Genomic DNA, 13,592 nt, shown 5'->3' with positions numbered 1-13,592 from the left:
CTTTAAGACTTGAATAGCAGGTTAGCTGCAAAGACTCGCATTCTAATCAGTATTCTGTAAACTGTGTGTGTCTTTATATCCCCTTCTCTGACCAGAACCTTGCACACACCTGACGAAGGAACACCGTTTCCAAAAGCTTGTGAGTTTACTATCAAATAAACCTGTTGGACTTTAACCTGGTGTTGTTAGACTTCTTACTGTATTTATTCCAGTCCAACGCCAGCATCTCCTGATCATAGAGAGGTACACCAGGATTGTATCGCTGAATGTGGTGAGCCAGAGGTTGCTGTCTTCTCCTGCTCAAACCTTTTCCAGGTATGAGCATCTTTAATGAAGGCCTGTCACGGGGACTGTTAAACACCCAAACATGGAGTGTACAACCTGCCACAACTCATGCATAAATGATAAGGCAGGGAGCACATGATTGTATATACCAGCCCTCTCTATTCCGCAGTAAGAGTCACTCCTACTTTCTGGTCCCAGCACAGAACCAAGGACGGGAGGGGACAATTTCACCAACAGTTTATCACCACACTTGTACAGCTTGACTGCATAATCCTCTTTATTTGAACCCACAGAAGCTTGCTGCTGATATTTAAATTGTCCATGCACTTCAGGGCTCTCAGAAACATCTCGCTCCTCAAAAACCACGCTGATTACGGACAGAAGGGAAAAGTTACAAATGTCCCAGTTCTCTCTCAATCCTGTCCATTACATTCACGACTTCTCCTTTCCTCGGAATATAGTGATGTCTGGGAGATATCTAATTGTGGGGATGAAGCAGCAGTTTGCACTCATTAGCAATCACACAAGGGACATTGTGATTTCATGGTCTCTCACTGAGTAATCAATATCTTATACATTTCCAAGTTGCTGCCTGTAATGTGCAATATTTCTGTTGGCAGAGAGTCAGAGAAACAAGAGATCAATATGAACAGACTTTCCAATTACTGATGTGGAACGCAACACCCCACCACCGTCAAAAACATTTATCGAAGGATGCTTCACCTTCAGTAAGATCGCTAAGGTGATATCTCATGGCTTCCTCTTACATATCTCAACTATGATGTGAGATAGAGAAACTGTAATGTGAAAAGACAGGAAAAGTAGGAGAGAAGGACACATGAACAACATATGGGATTCCTTGTGATGCACAGGGCAGACTATTGTTTGTTCTGGGCGTGTTAATCTCTCCAAGAGGCTTCCACTCTCATCTCAGCTTTGAAGTTACCTAGATCAACGCCATAAATGTCATTGGCCCATCATTGAACCAATGATCTCAGCTCATAGTATCGTAGAATCCCTACAGTGCAGAAGGAGGCCATTCAGCCCATCAAGCCTCCACCAACTACAATCCCCCCCCCAAGCCCTATCCTTGTAACCACATCTATTGACTTCAGTAATCCCACTGCACTAAGGGGAAATTTCAGTGTGGCCAATCAATCCAACCTGCACATCTTTGGACTGTGGGAGGAAACCAGAGTTCCCGGAGGAAAGCCACGCAGACACGAAGAGAATGTGCAAACTCCACACAGACAGTCACCGGAGGCTGAAATTGAACCTGGGTCCCTGGTGCTGGCAGGCTGCAGTGCTAAGCACTGTGCCACCCCAATCCCAGGACGGCACTGCAGGAGTTCCTTAGGCTACTGTCCTGGGCCCAACCGTCTTCAGCTACTTCATCAATATCCCTCAGAAGTGAAAATGTTCATTGATGGTTGCACAATGTTCAGAACCATTCACGACTGTTCAGATACTGAAGCAATCCATTTCCAAATGCAACAAAACCAGGATAAAATATAGCCTTGGACTGTTCAATTCCAAGTAACATTCACACCACACAAGTGTCAAACAATGACTATCGCAATCAAGGTAGAATGTAGCCATCTCTCCTTGACATCTAATGGCATTACCATCGCTCAATCCCCCATTAGCTACATCCCGGGGGGGGGTTGCATTGTTACCAGCAGGTGAGGAAGGCTTGGGTGGCTCTGTCTCTTCCTACTTCCTGTTCCACTGCAACAGTTTGTTTTTTTATAAAGTATAGATTTGCCAAGTAGTTGATTGGTTGTACAGAGCATGAAAATTGCAAGCACACACACACACTCACACACACACTCACACACCTTCACACAGACACACACTCACACACTCACACACACACACGCACACACACACGCACATTCACATTCACGCACGTACTCACACTCACTCACATGTACTCACGCATACACACTCATCCACACACACACACACACACACACACACACACACACCCATACGCACACACACATGCATGCACATACATACACAAACTCATGCACTCACACACACATGCATACTCACACACGCACACATGCACGGACACACATGCATACTCACACACACACACATTCACACACACACACATTCACACACACACACACACTCACACAGACACACACTCACACATTCACACAGACACACACACACACACACACCTTCACACAGACAGACACACACACACTCACACACACACATTCACACACACACACACACACCCACACCCATACCCAAACACACACACACGCACACATACAAACACTTGAATTTCACGCATACACAAATAGATTGCAGAGTAGGTGAGGATAGATTGTGTTGGAGTGCAAAAAATGAAAAGGTTATATAGTTCATGAAGTTTGGAGATAGCACATGCTTCAGGTTGGATTTGGTGGCACTCTCCCTCAATGTCCTGAATGCTTCCAGCTTCACAGCGTGGTAAAGGTAGAGACAGCTGTTAATCTGCTGAGTTTTACTGTCAGGAGATACCAGTGCTGAGTTGAATCCTTTTCAGAAAGCTCTATCTGGGACACTTGTTAGTGACAATCAGTGTACAGGGTTCAAAAGCTTGTATATTGAGTGGAGAGAGAGAGAGAGAGAGAGAGAAAACATCCACTCAGGGCTTGTTCCCTCAGCATCTCAGTTGACCTGAGCTGCAGGGAGGGCAGATGCTGACACACACAAACACTAGGCTTGTCAGAGAACTATATTTAAATATGATCGGGGCTAATGTACTCCAGTTGTAATTTGAGTAGATCATGTCAAGGAATTCCTCCTCAGTCAGTGTCCCTTTGTTCCAGTGATTTGGATAAGTATTCATCTCCACAGCATTGAGTACATAAGGCACGTTGATGCTTTGTTCATGGAACAGAATATGTAGTTCATTCATATTCCCCTGATGTCCATGTCTTTGATGGGTTTCTGCAGGTATGTGGTCACCATCTCAATGGTTTGGAATGTGGAAGGTACAGTGATGCAAATTGTGCAGCCGTATTGGACTGTGAGCTCAAGTCACTGCAATGTGTGTTAGATACAGAGTAAAGCTCCCTCTTCACTGTCCCCCATCAAACACTCCCAGGACAGGTACAACACGGGGTTAGATACAAAGTAAAGCTCCCTCTACACTGTCCCCCATCAAACACTCCCAGGACAGGTACAGCACGGAGTTAGATACAGAGTAAAGCTCCCTCTACACTGTCCCCCCATCAAACACTCCCAGGACAGGTACAGCATGGGGTTAGATACAGAGTAAAGCTCCCTCTACACTGTCCCCCATCAAACACTCCCAGGACAGGTACAGCACGGGGTTAGATACAGAGTAAAGCTCCCTCTACACTGTCCCCCATCAAACACTCCCAGGACAGGTACAGCATGGGGTTAGATACGGAGTAAAGCTCCCTCTACACTGTCCCCATCAAACACTCCCAGGACAGGTACAGCACAGGGTTAGGTACAGAGTAAAGCTCCCTCTACACTGTCCCCCCATCAAACACTCCCAGGACAGGTACAGCACGGGGTTAGATACAGAGTAAAGCTCCCTCTACACTGTCCCCCATCAAACACTCCCAGGACAGGTACAGCATGGGGTTAGATACAGAGTAAAGCTCCCTCTACACTGTCCCCCATCAAACACTCCCAGGACAGGTACAGCACAGGGTTAGATACAGAGTAAAGCTCCCTCTACACTGTCCCCCCATCAAACACTCCCAGGCCAGGTACAGCACGGGGTTAGATACAGAGTAAAGCTCCCTCTACACTGTCCCCCATCAAACACTCCCAGGGCAGGTGCAGCATGGGGTTAGATACTGTGTGAGAAGTAGGAGGTACCCAACCCGAGGCCAGTCAGTTTGTATGGATTACACCCGAGCAACTGACTCAATCCTTGGGGGGGAACTCGATCGGCTGAGTTGTCACCGTTAGGTTTCAACCATCGAGCCCATCCAAAGAGACACCTCTGGGGACACCGATCCCACTTCCCTTTCCCCCCCTGCTCTTGAAATCAAAGACACGGCGGAGTCATTCTACGTCAGTTTATTCAATCTTGCAAGAAAGGGTGCAGTCCCGCAGGTACACACACACACACAATACATGATTCTGCCTTATATGCCTATGCAGTTTATCATACATCTCCCTTCCCTTGTTAATTGGCTCCCGCGCCGCGCTTCCTTATCGTGAACTGCTCAGCTAGCTCTGTCCTTGGTTTCCACGCTCCCTTATCGTGAACTGCTCAGCTAGCTTCACCCTCCTACATCTCTCTTCCCTTGTTCTATCTTTGGCGCCTATTCCTCCTTTTTATGGTTCGCAGTAACTGCTTCTTTATCATACCCAACCCATGACTAATTTGAGTGCGAGCAACTGACTTCATGCTTGTTTTTGAGCACCTGCCCCTGCAAAGCGTTTATACAGCATATTTCACTTCTCGATTTCCCGCTCTGTCAGCACGCTTTCTCAAAAATTGCATCAGCTTCCCCTTACAATACAGAGTAAAGCTCCCTCTACGCTGTCAGCCATCAAACACTCCCAGGACAGGTACAGCATGGGGTTAGATACAGAGTAAAGCTCCGTCTACGCTGTCCCCCATCAAACACTCCCAGGACAGGTACAGCACAGGGTTAGATACAGAGTAAAGCTCCCTCTACACTGTCCCCCCATCAAACACTCCCAGGACAGGTACAGCACGGGGTTAGATACGGAGTAAAGCTCCCTCTACACTGTCCCACATCAAACACTCCCAGGACAGGTACAGCACAGGGTTAGATACAAAATAAAGCTCCCTCTGCACTGTCCCCATCAAACACTCCCAGGACAGGTACAGCACGGGGTTAGATACAGAGTAAAGCTCCCTCTACACTGTCCTCGTCAAACACTCCCAGGACAGGTACAGCACGGGGTTAGATACAAAGTAAAGCTCCCTCTGCACTGTCACCCATCAAACACTCCCAGGACAGGTACAGCACGGGGTTAGATACAGAGTAAAGCTCCCTCTACACTGTCCCCCCATCAAACATTCCCAGGACAGGTACAGCACGGGGTTAGATCAAAAGTTCAATTCAGGCAGTAGATCGAAAAGTCATTATCTGTATAAAGCAAGTCATTATGACACCATTGACCAGAAACATAGCTGACTGCTCATAAATGCTATGGTTACAAGAGTAGGTTAGAGGTTAGGAGTTTTGCAGCAAGTAACTCACCTCCTGAATTCCATAAGCCACAAGTCAGGAATGTGATGGGATTTTCTGGATGAGGGCAATTCTAACAACATTCAAGAAGCTCAGGACCGTGTGGGATAAAGCAGCCCAGTTTCAATATTCACTCCCTCCACCATGGACACACAGTGACAGCCATGTGTAACATCTACTGGAGGGACTGCAGCAACTCACTAAGGCATCTTCGAGAGCACCTTCCAAACACACAACCTCCACTATCTAGAACAACAGGAGCAGCAGGTACATGGGAACACCCATCCAAACCACTTACCTTCCTAACAGGATTTTGGGTGTACCTGTACCACATCAACTGCAGTGGTTTAAGAAAATGGCTCAGCATCACCTTCTCAAAGACAATTAACGATGGGTAACAAAAGGTGACCTTGGCATCAACAGCTACATATCATGAAGGAATAAAATAAACAATGGCCATGTACCTGTCCTGGGAGTGTTTGATGGGCATGATGTGGAGATGCCGGCGTTGGACTGGGGTAAACACAGTAAAAAGTCTGACAACACCAGGTTTAAGTCCAACCAATTTATTTGATAGTAAACTCACAAGCTTTCGGGTTAGCATCTTCGTCAGGTGAATGGAGAGTTCTGGCCTCAGACAGAGCATATAAAGCACAGAGAGTTTACAGATTACTGATTAGAATGCGAATCTTTACACCTAACCTGCTGTTCAAGTCCTAAAGTGGCCGACAATGTGAGTGGAAGGAGCACTGATCACAGGTTACAGAGATGTGTATTGTCTCCAGACAGTACAGTAGGTGAGGTTTTGCAAACCCAGGCAAGTCATGGGGGTTACAGATAGTGCGACATGAATCCAAGATCCTGGTTGAGACCATCCTCATGTGTGCGGAACTTGGCTATCAGTCTCTGCTCAGCGACTCTGCGCTGTCGTGTGTCGTGAAGGCCGCCTTGGAGAATGCTTACCCGAAGATCAGAGGCCGAATGCCCGTGACCACTGAAGTGTTCGCCAACAGGAAGGGAACAGTCTTGCCTGGTGACTGTCGAGCGATGGTCATTCATCCGTTGCCGTAGCGTCTGCATGGTCTCCCCAGTGTACCATGCTTCGGGACATCCTTTCTTGCAACGTATCAGGTAGACAACATTGGCCCATACACGGAATAGAGAGAGGGTGACATTAAAATAGAGACAATGAAAAGGCTTTTTAGCTGTACGGAGTCACTTTCTGTTCATGTTGTGAGATCACTTTCCAACATGGGAGGAGTTTAGAAGCAGAGTCACTGTCTCACCCCGCGGTCTCTGCCAGCCACTACCCTGCCCAGCCCCCTCAGCTGCACACTATTTAAAAGTCACCCTTGTCTTTCCAGGATTTTCTGAACTTACATCTTGGCACCTTAAAGCCCCAGACTATTGGCTGAAGGGTGGTGACTTCTTTATTTCCTGAGTCAGGTGTCATCAGTCCAAGCCCAACTTCAAAACTCCACTCATTATATTACAAGATAACTCGGATATGAAGAAGGCCATTTGGCCCATTATAATCCATCCTTCCAGAGAGCTGGTAAAGTCCAGCTGTTGTAGCATACAGCCTCTCCTTCCTCTGTTGCTTTCATGAGTCACTCATTGCCAGCTGTCCTGGACAGGATACTGCAATGACTTCAACCATTGAGATGGGTCTAAAGGAATACGATTAAGGAGTTTTCTGCTTTCTCTTTTGTTTCGGGTGGTTCTCCTCCTTATAGAGAGCTGTCCCTTTTGAGTTTGATGGGCCAAGCAGGGAGTCTTTTCCTTGTATTTGAGCGGGCGTGTCAGTTCCTCTGGCACTCCCGAAGGTAGACTGCCGACTGCGAGCACTCTGTGTACTGCTGTTAGGATTGTAAATCTTGAAAGGATATATTGGCCTTGGAGGGATTGCTGCTTGCTGTGCTCACGTTACCTACAACAGTGACTGCTCTTTGAAAACATTTTATTACATATAAAGTGCTTTGAAACATCCTGAAGATGCGAAGGTGCTATAGAAATGCAAGTTCTTTCTTTGTGGCCACGATTCTGGCTTTGGGCGACTGTATAAAGTGAGTGATATCTGATTCTCTGATCTTCATTTCATTGGAAATGAATATTAGGAAAAGCGCGCAGTCCGATAGCTCCCATTTCACATCTTGCCCGATATCTGTCGCAAAATGACCTTTCGCTTGTCCAACCTTCCAAGAATGAATGGTTATTAAAGAGGAGGCTCTGAGAGCAAAGAACAAGGAACAACACAGCACGGGAAACAGGCCCTTCGGCCCAACGAGCCCGCGCCACCATTTTAACATTGTGAGTCCCCTCCTCCACCCATGTTGACCCTTGTCTACACTTATGGCACTCCACATTGGAAACCAGATTGAGGGGAGACTAATTTAGGGACAATTTGTTACACCAATCAGCCTAAGAGCACATCTTTGGGGTGTGGGAGGAAACCGGAGCACCCGGGGAAAAACCCACGCCAGCACGGGGAGAATGCGCAAATTCCTACAGACACCGACCCAAATCCATGTATCTGCACAGCAAACAGTGATAGTCACTGAGCTGTCGTCTTGCCCGTCCAGTTTAAGCGTACACTAACGATGTGAAGCACTAGGCTACTCTCGAAACATCCAAGAGCAGCCCTCGCACGACCCACCGCGTGTATGTCCCTCGTTGGACAACAAGGCGGACCGAAGCGCCTGTGGATTAAAAGAGAAAAACATCAATAACATGCACATCTTATGCAAACATTCATGGATTTTGTCAAGAGAGGGGGCCCTTACACGCTGCACTGCCCAGGAAGTACAGGCAGCGGGGCTGGAAGAGTTAAAACACACCTGTGGGAAATGTTTGTGACTCCTCCCACAAGGTGTGACAGCTCCGCCAACGTTCCAGTGACTACATTCACCAGCCTCTATCCGAGAGATTGTGTAGCAAGCTGGACCCGACGACCCGAAGCTAACTTCCGACAAGCTTCTGTCTCGTCGCTGGCAAACGGCAAAGCAAGTCCCTTCTCTCCGACTCTGAGCTCCAGCATCTCTTTTGAAGAAGTCAGCTGTGGGTGACCCATAGCTGGGAAAGGTTCCTCTCGGTTGGTGTCGGGCGCGGGATCCAGGGCTAAATGGCCTACTCCTGCTCCTATTTCTTATGTTCTTATTGGGTGATTCTTTAACTGGACATCATTAGCTCAAATTCTGGAATACTTGGCCATTCACGCCCCACTACCAATGAGAACATAGAATTGGCCAAATCTCCCTTCACTGCAGCGGGACTGGAGAATCCCAGTGCGGGCGAGGTTGGAAAACCTCAGCCTGAAGTGTTTTATTTGCTTTAGCCAGCGTTGCTATATATTTATCGCTTTCTTCTGGTGGGATCTGGGTTTTCCACCTAGCGAAGCCAATTTACTTTTGATATTCGCTAATCGAGACTTTGTGATTGTACCAAATCTCTACATTTTCCGTTAATATCTTCAACTCAGCCCAGTGCTGGAGCCGTCAGGCTGGGCTTTCTATTTTGTGGATGAAGGTCATTGTTGGATTGTATCGGAAAATAACAATCTCAAAGCTACGGAAGAGGCTCAGAGGGTGAAAACCAGCCAACTGCGAGACTTCAAAGCTATGTTTTGCTTTGATGACAAGTTAGAACGTAACTATATTTTTCAACCAACCTGATCAGAAACGAAAACAGAAGCACAGAACAAGAAGCAGGGAGATTTATAAAGTTCAATTACATAGATTTAGCTCATTGGGTGGTGTAAAATTTATTTGGAAGCTGCAAGGATGTGTTAGTCATCCTTGGCAATACAAAGAAGGTGAGCTGTATGCACTCGTTGGTGTTCCTGAGTACTAGATAAACTTCTTTGTTTAAATTCACTACACAACTTGCAAGGAGCCAGCAGAAACCCTACAGTGCAGAAGGAGGCTATTTGTCCCAGCGAGTCTGCACTGGCCACAATCCCACCCAGGCCCCATCCCTATAATATTTACCCTGCCAATACCCCCAGTAGTAAAGGGCAATTTAGCATGGCCAATCTTTGGACTGGGGGAGGAAGGCTAAGCAGACATGGGGAGGATGTGCGAACTCCACACTAACAGTGACCCAAGGCTGGAATTGAACCCGGGTCCCTGGTGCTGCGAGACAGCAATGCTAACCACCGTGCCACCATGCCACCCCAAATAACTTGAGAAATGCTGACTGTTTAATTTTCCTGGTGTCCCTGAGAGCTGTGCGTCCAGGAAAAGAAGTTGCTTGATTGTGTACTCGAACAGACGCCAGAGTGTGGTGATGAAGGGATTTTCACAATAACTTCATTGCCGTGTTAGAACATAGAACATTCCAGCGCAGTACAGGCCCTTCGGCCCTCGATGTTGCGCCGACCAGTGGAACCAATCTAATGACCCTCTAACCTAAACTATTCCAATGTTATCCATATGCCTATCCACTGACCATTTGAACGCCCTCAAAGTTGGCGAGTCCACAACTGCTGCAGGCAGGGCCCTTACTACCCTCTGAGTAAAGAACCTACCTCTGACATCCGTCCTATAATTACCACCCCTCAATTTAAAGCTATGTCCCCTCGTGTTAATGTAAGTCTACTTGTGACACTGATAAATAAACTTTAAAACTTAGCAGAGGTAGGGGAAACTAGGAGCAAGCGATGGCTTAGATGTACTGTCACTGTCACTGAGCTAGGAATCCAGGGTTCCTGGCTGGAAACCCAGGTTCGAATCTCACCTCGGCATGCAATGAAATTTGAATTTGATAGAAATGTGGAAGTTGAATGGCAAACATGAAACCATTGTCATTTTTGGGTCACTCATGCCTTTTACCTAGTACATAAGAACATAAGAAATAGGAGCAGGAGTAGGCCACCTAGCCCTTCGAGCCTGCCCCGCCATTCAATAAGATCATGGCTGATCTGTCGTGGCTCAGTTCCACTTTCCCGCCCTCTCCCCATAACCCTCAATACCCTCTCTTATCAAAAACCCATCAACCCGCGTCTTAAAAATATTTAGCAAGGCAGCCTCCATCACGTCAACGGGCAGAGAATTCCAGAGATTCACCACCCTTTGAGTGAAGAAGTTCCTCCTCAACTCCGTTCTAAACCGCCCCCCTTTTATCTTTAGGCTGTGCCCCCGAGTCCTACTGTCCTTTCTGAGCGGGAAGAGTCTCTCCACCTCTATCCTATCCATCCCATTCATCATCTTATACGTCTCAATGAGATCTCCCCTCATTCTTCTAAACTCTAACGAGTACAAGCCCAGTTTATTCAGCCTCTCCTCATAGCTCAACCCCCTCAACTCCGGTATCAGCCTAGTAAACCTCCTCTGCACTCCCTCCAAGGCCGAAATATCTTTGCGCAGGTGCGGCGCCCAAAACTGCACACAGTACTCCAGCTGCGGCCTCACCAATGCCCTATACAGCTGCAGCAAGACCTCCCTACTTTTATATTCAATCCCCCTCGCTATGAAGGCCAGCATCCCATTCGCCTTCCTGACCACCTGCTGCACCTGCAAGCTGGGTTTTTGCGACTCATGCACAAGGACCCCGAGGTCCCTCTGCACCGTCGCCTGCTGCAGTTTTTCGCCCCGTAAGTAATAGTCCTTCCTACCATTCTTCCTACCAAAGTGGACCACCTCACACTTGCCAACATTAAATTCCATTTGCCATTTCCTGGCCCATTCGCCCAGCCTATCTAGATCCTTCTGCAGACTCTCCACACCCTCCGCACAATTTGCCGTTCCCCCAATCTTGGTGTCATCAACAAATTTCGACACCCTACACTCGGTTCCCTCCTCCAGATCATCTATATAAATGGTAAAAAGCTAAGGCCCCAGCACCGACCCCTGGGGCACCCCACTAGTCACCATCCGCCAATCCGAATAGCACCCGTTGACCCCCACTCTCTGCCTCCTATTTGACAACCAATCCTCTATCCACGCTAACACCCTACCCCCAACTCCATGTCCCTCGACCTTCTGCAATAACCTCTTGAGAGGTACTTTGTCAAACGCCTTCTGAAAATCCAGAAAGACCACATCCACCGGCTCTCCTCTATCCACCGCCCTAGACACATCCTCATAGAACTCCTGTAAATTTGTCAGACACGACTTCCCTTTAATGAAACCGTGCTGCGTCTGCTCTATCAAGCAATTCCCTTCAAGATGCCTCGCAATTTCCTCCTTAATGACAGATTCTAACATTTTACCTACCACAGACGTTAAACTGACCGACCTATAATTCCCCGCCTTTTGCCTGGCACCCTTCTTAAACAACGGTGTAACATTAACCATTTTCCAATCATCCGGCACTTCCCCGGAATCCAGCGACGTCTGGAAAATAACCACCAAGGCATCCACTATCACCTCCGCTATTTCTTTCAGAACCCTCGGATGCATTCCATCCGGTCCTGGAGACTTGTCCACAATCAGCCCCTCCAGTCTGTCGAGCACCGCCTCTCTCGTAACAGTAATGTCATTAAGTCTGGCCTACATGTGAATCCAGGTCCACCGCAATGTTGTTGACTCTTAAACGCCCTCAAATCGACTACTCAAGGATGGACAATAAATGCTGGCCCAGCCACCGACACCCACATGAACGAATAAATAAAAACGCCTGCAATTTCTCCTCCATCCCACCTTGGACCCTGCCTCCAACATTGTCAGGTCAACACCCTAACAGCAGCAGTTAGCACTGCTGCTTCACAGCTCCAGGGACCTGGGTTAGATCCCCGGCTCGGGTCGCTGTCTGTGTGGAGTTTGCACGTTCTCCTCGTGTCTGCGTGGGTTCCTCCCACAGTCCAAAGATAAGAACATAAGAACATAAGAAATAGGAGCAGGAGTCGGCCATCTAGCCCTTCGAGCCTGCCCCGCCATTCAATAAGATCATGGCTGATCTGAAGTGGATCAGTTTCACTTTCCCGCTTTCTCCCCATAACCCTTAATTCCCCTGTCTGTCAAAAACCTATCTACCCGTGACTTAAATATATTCAGCGAGGTAGCCTCCACCACTTCAATGGGCAGAGAATTCCAGAGATTCACCACCCTTTGAGTGAAGAAGTTCCTCCTCAACTCCATTCTAAACTGCACCCCCTTATCTTGAGGCTGCCCTTTCTAAGCAGGAAGAATCTCTCTACCTCTACCCTATCCATCCCTTTTGTGATCTTATACGTCTCTATAAGATCCCCCCTCATCCTTCTAAACTCCAACGAGTACAGACCCAGTCTATTTAATCTCTCTTCGTAGTCCAGCCCCCTCATCTCCGGTATCAGCCTAGTGAACCTCCTCTGCACTCCCTCCAAGGCCAATATATCCTTCCACAAATGCAGCGACCAAAACTGCACACAGTACTCCAGCTGCGGCCTCACCAGTGCCCTGTACAGTTGCAGCAAGACCTCCCTGCTTTTATATTCTATCCTCCTCGCTATAAAGGCCAGCATCCCATTCGCCTTCTTGATCACCTGCTGCACCTGCAGACTGGGTTTTTGCGACTCATGCACAAGGACCCCCAGGTCCCTCTGCACCGTAGCATGCTGCAGCTTTTCACCCTTTAAATAGTAATCCCTCCTACTATTATTCCTGCCAAAGTGTATAACCTCACACTTGCTAACATTGTACTCCATTTGCCAGGTCCTCGCCCACTCACTCAGCCTATCCAGATCCCTCTGCAGACTTCCCACACCCTCCGCACCATTTGCTTTTCCACTTATCTTTGTGTCATCAGCAACTGTGCGGGTTAGGTTGATTGGCCATGCTAAGAAATTGCCCCTTAGTGTCCAGGGATGCGTAGGTTACAGGGATTAGTGGGTATAATATGTAGGGATATGAGGGTAGGGCCTGGGTGGGATTGTGTTCGGTGCAGACTCGATGGGCCGAAGGGCCTCTTTCTGCTCTGTAGGGTTCTATGATGATCTATGAACAGTCTCCCTAAGAGCATTGTCGGTATATCAATTCAAGTGGTTTGAGAAGACAGCTGACCAACACTTTCTCCACTCACCTGGAGGAACAGACGATAAATGTCAGTCTGGCCGACCATATGCACATATCATAACAGACTGTCCAGGTTCTTAGGCAATGCTAGTTTGTTATTATATTAAGC

The sequence above is a fragment of the Carcharhinus amblyrhynchos genome, chromosome 21 (assembly GCF_965287045.1).
Source record: "Carcharhinus amblyrhynchos chromosome 21, sCarAmb.v2.hapA, whole genome shotgun sequence".
Lineage (NCBI taxonomy): Eukaryota > Metazoa > Chordata > Chondrichthyes > Carcharhiniformes > Carcharhinidae > Carcharhinus > Carcharhinus amblyrhynchos.
The sequence above is the reverse complement of the archived record's forward strand: the minus strand, read 5'-3'. Positions refer to the sequence as shown.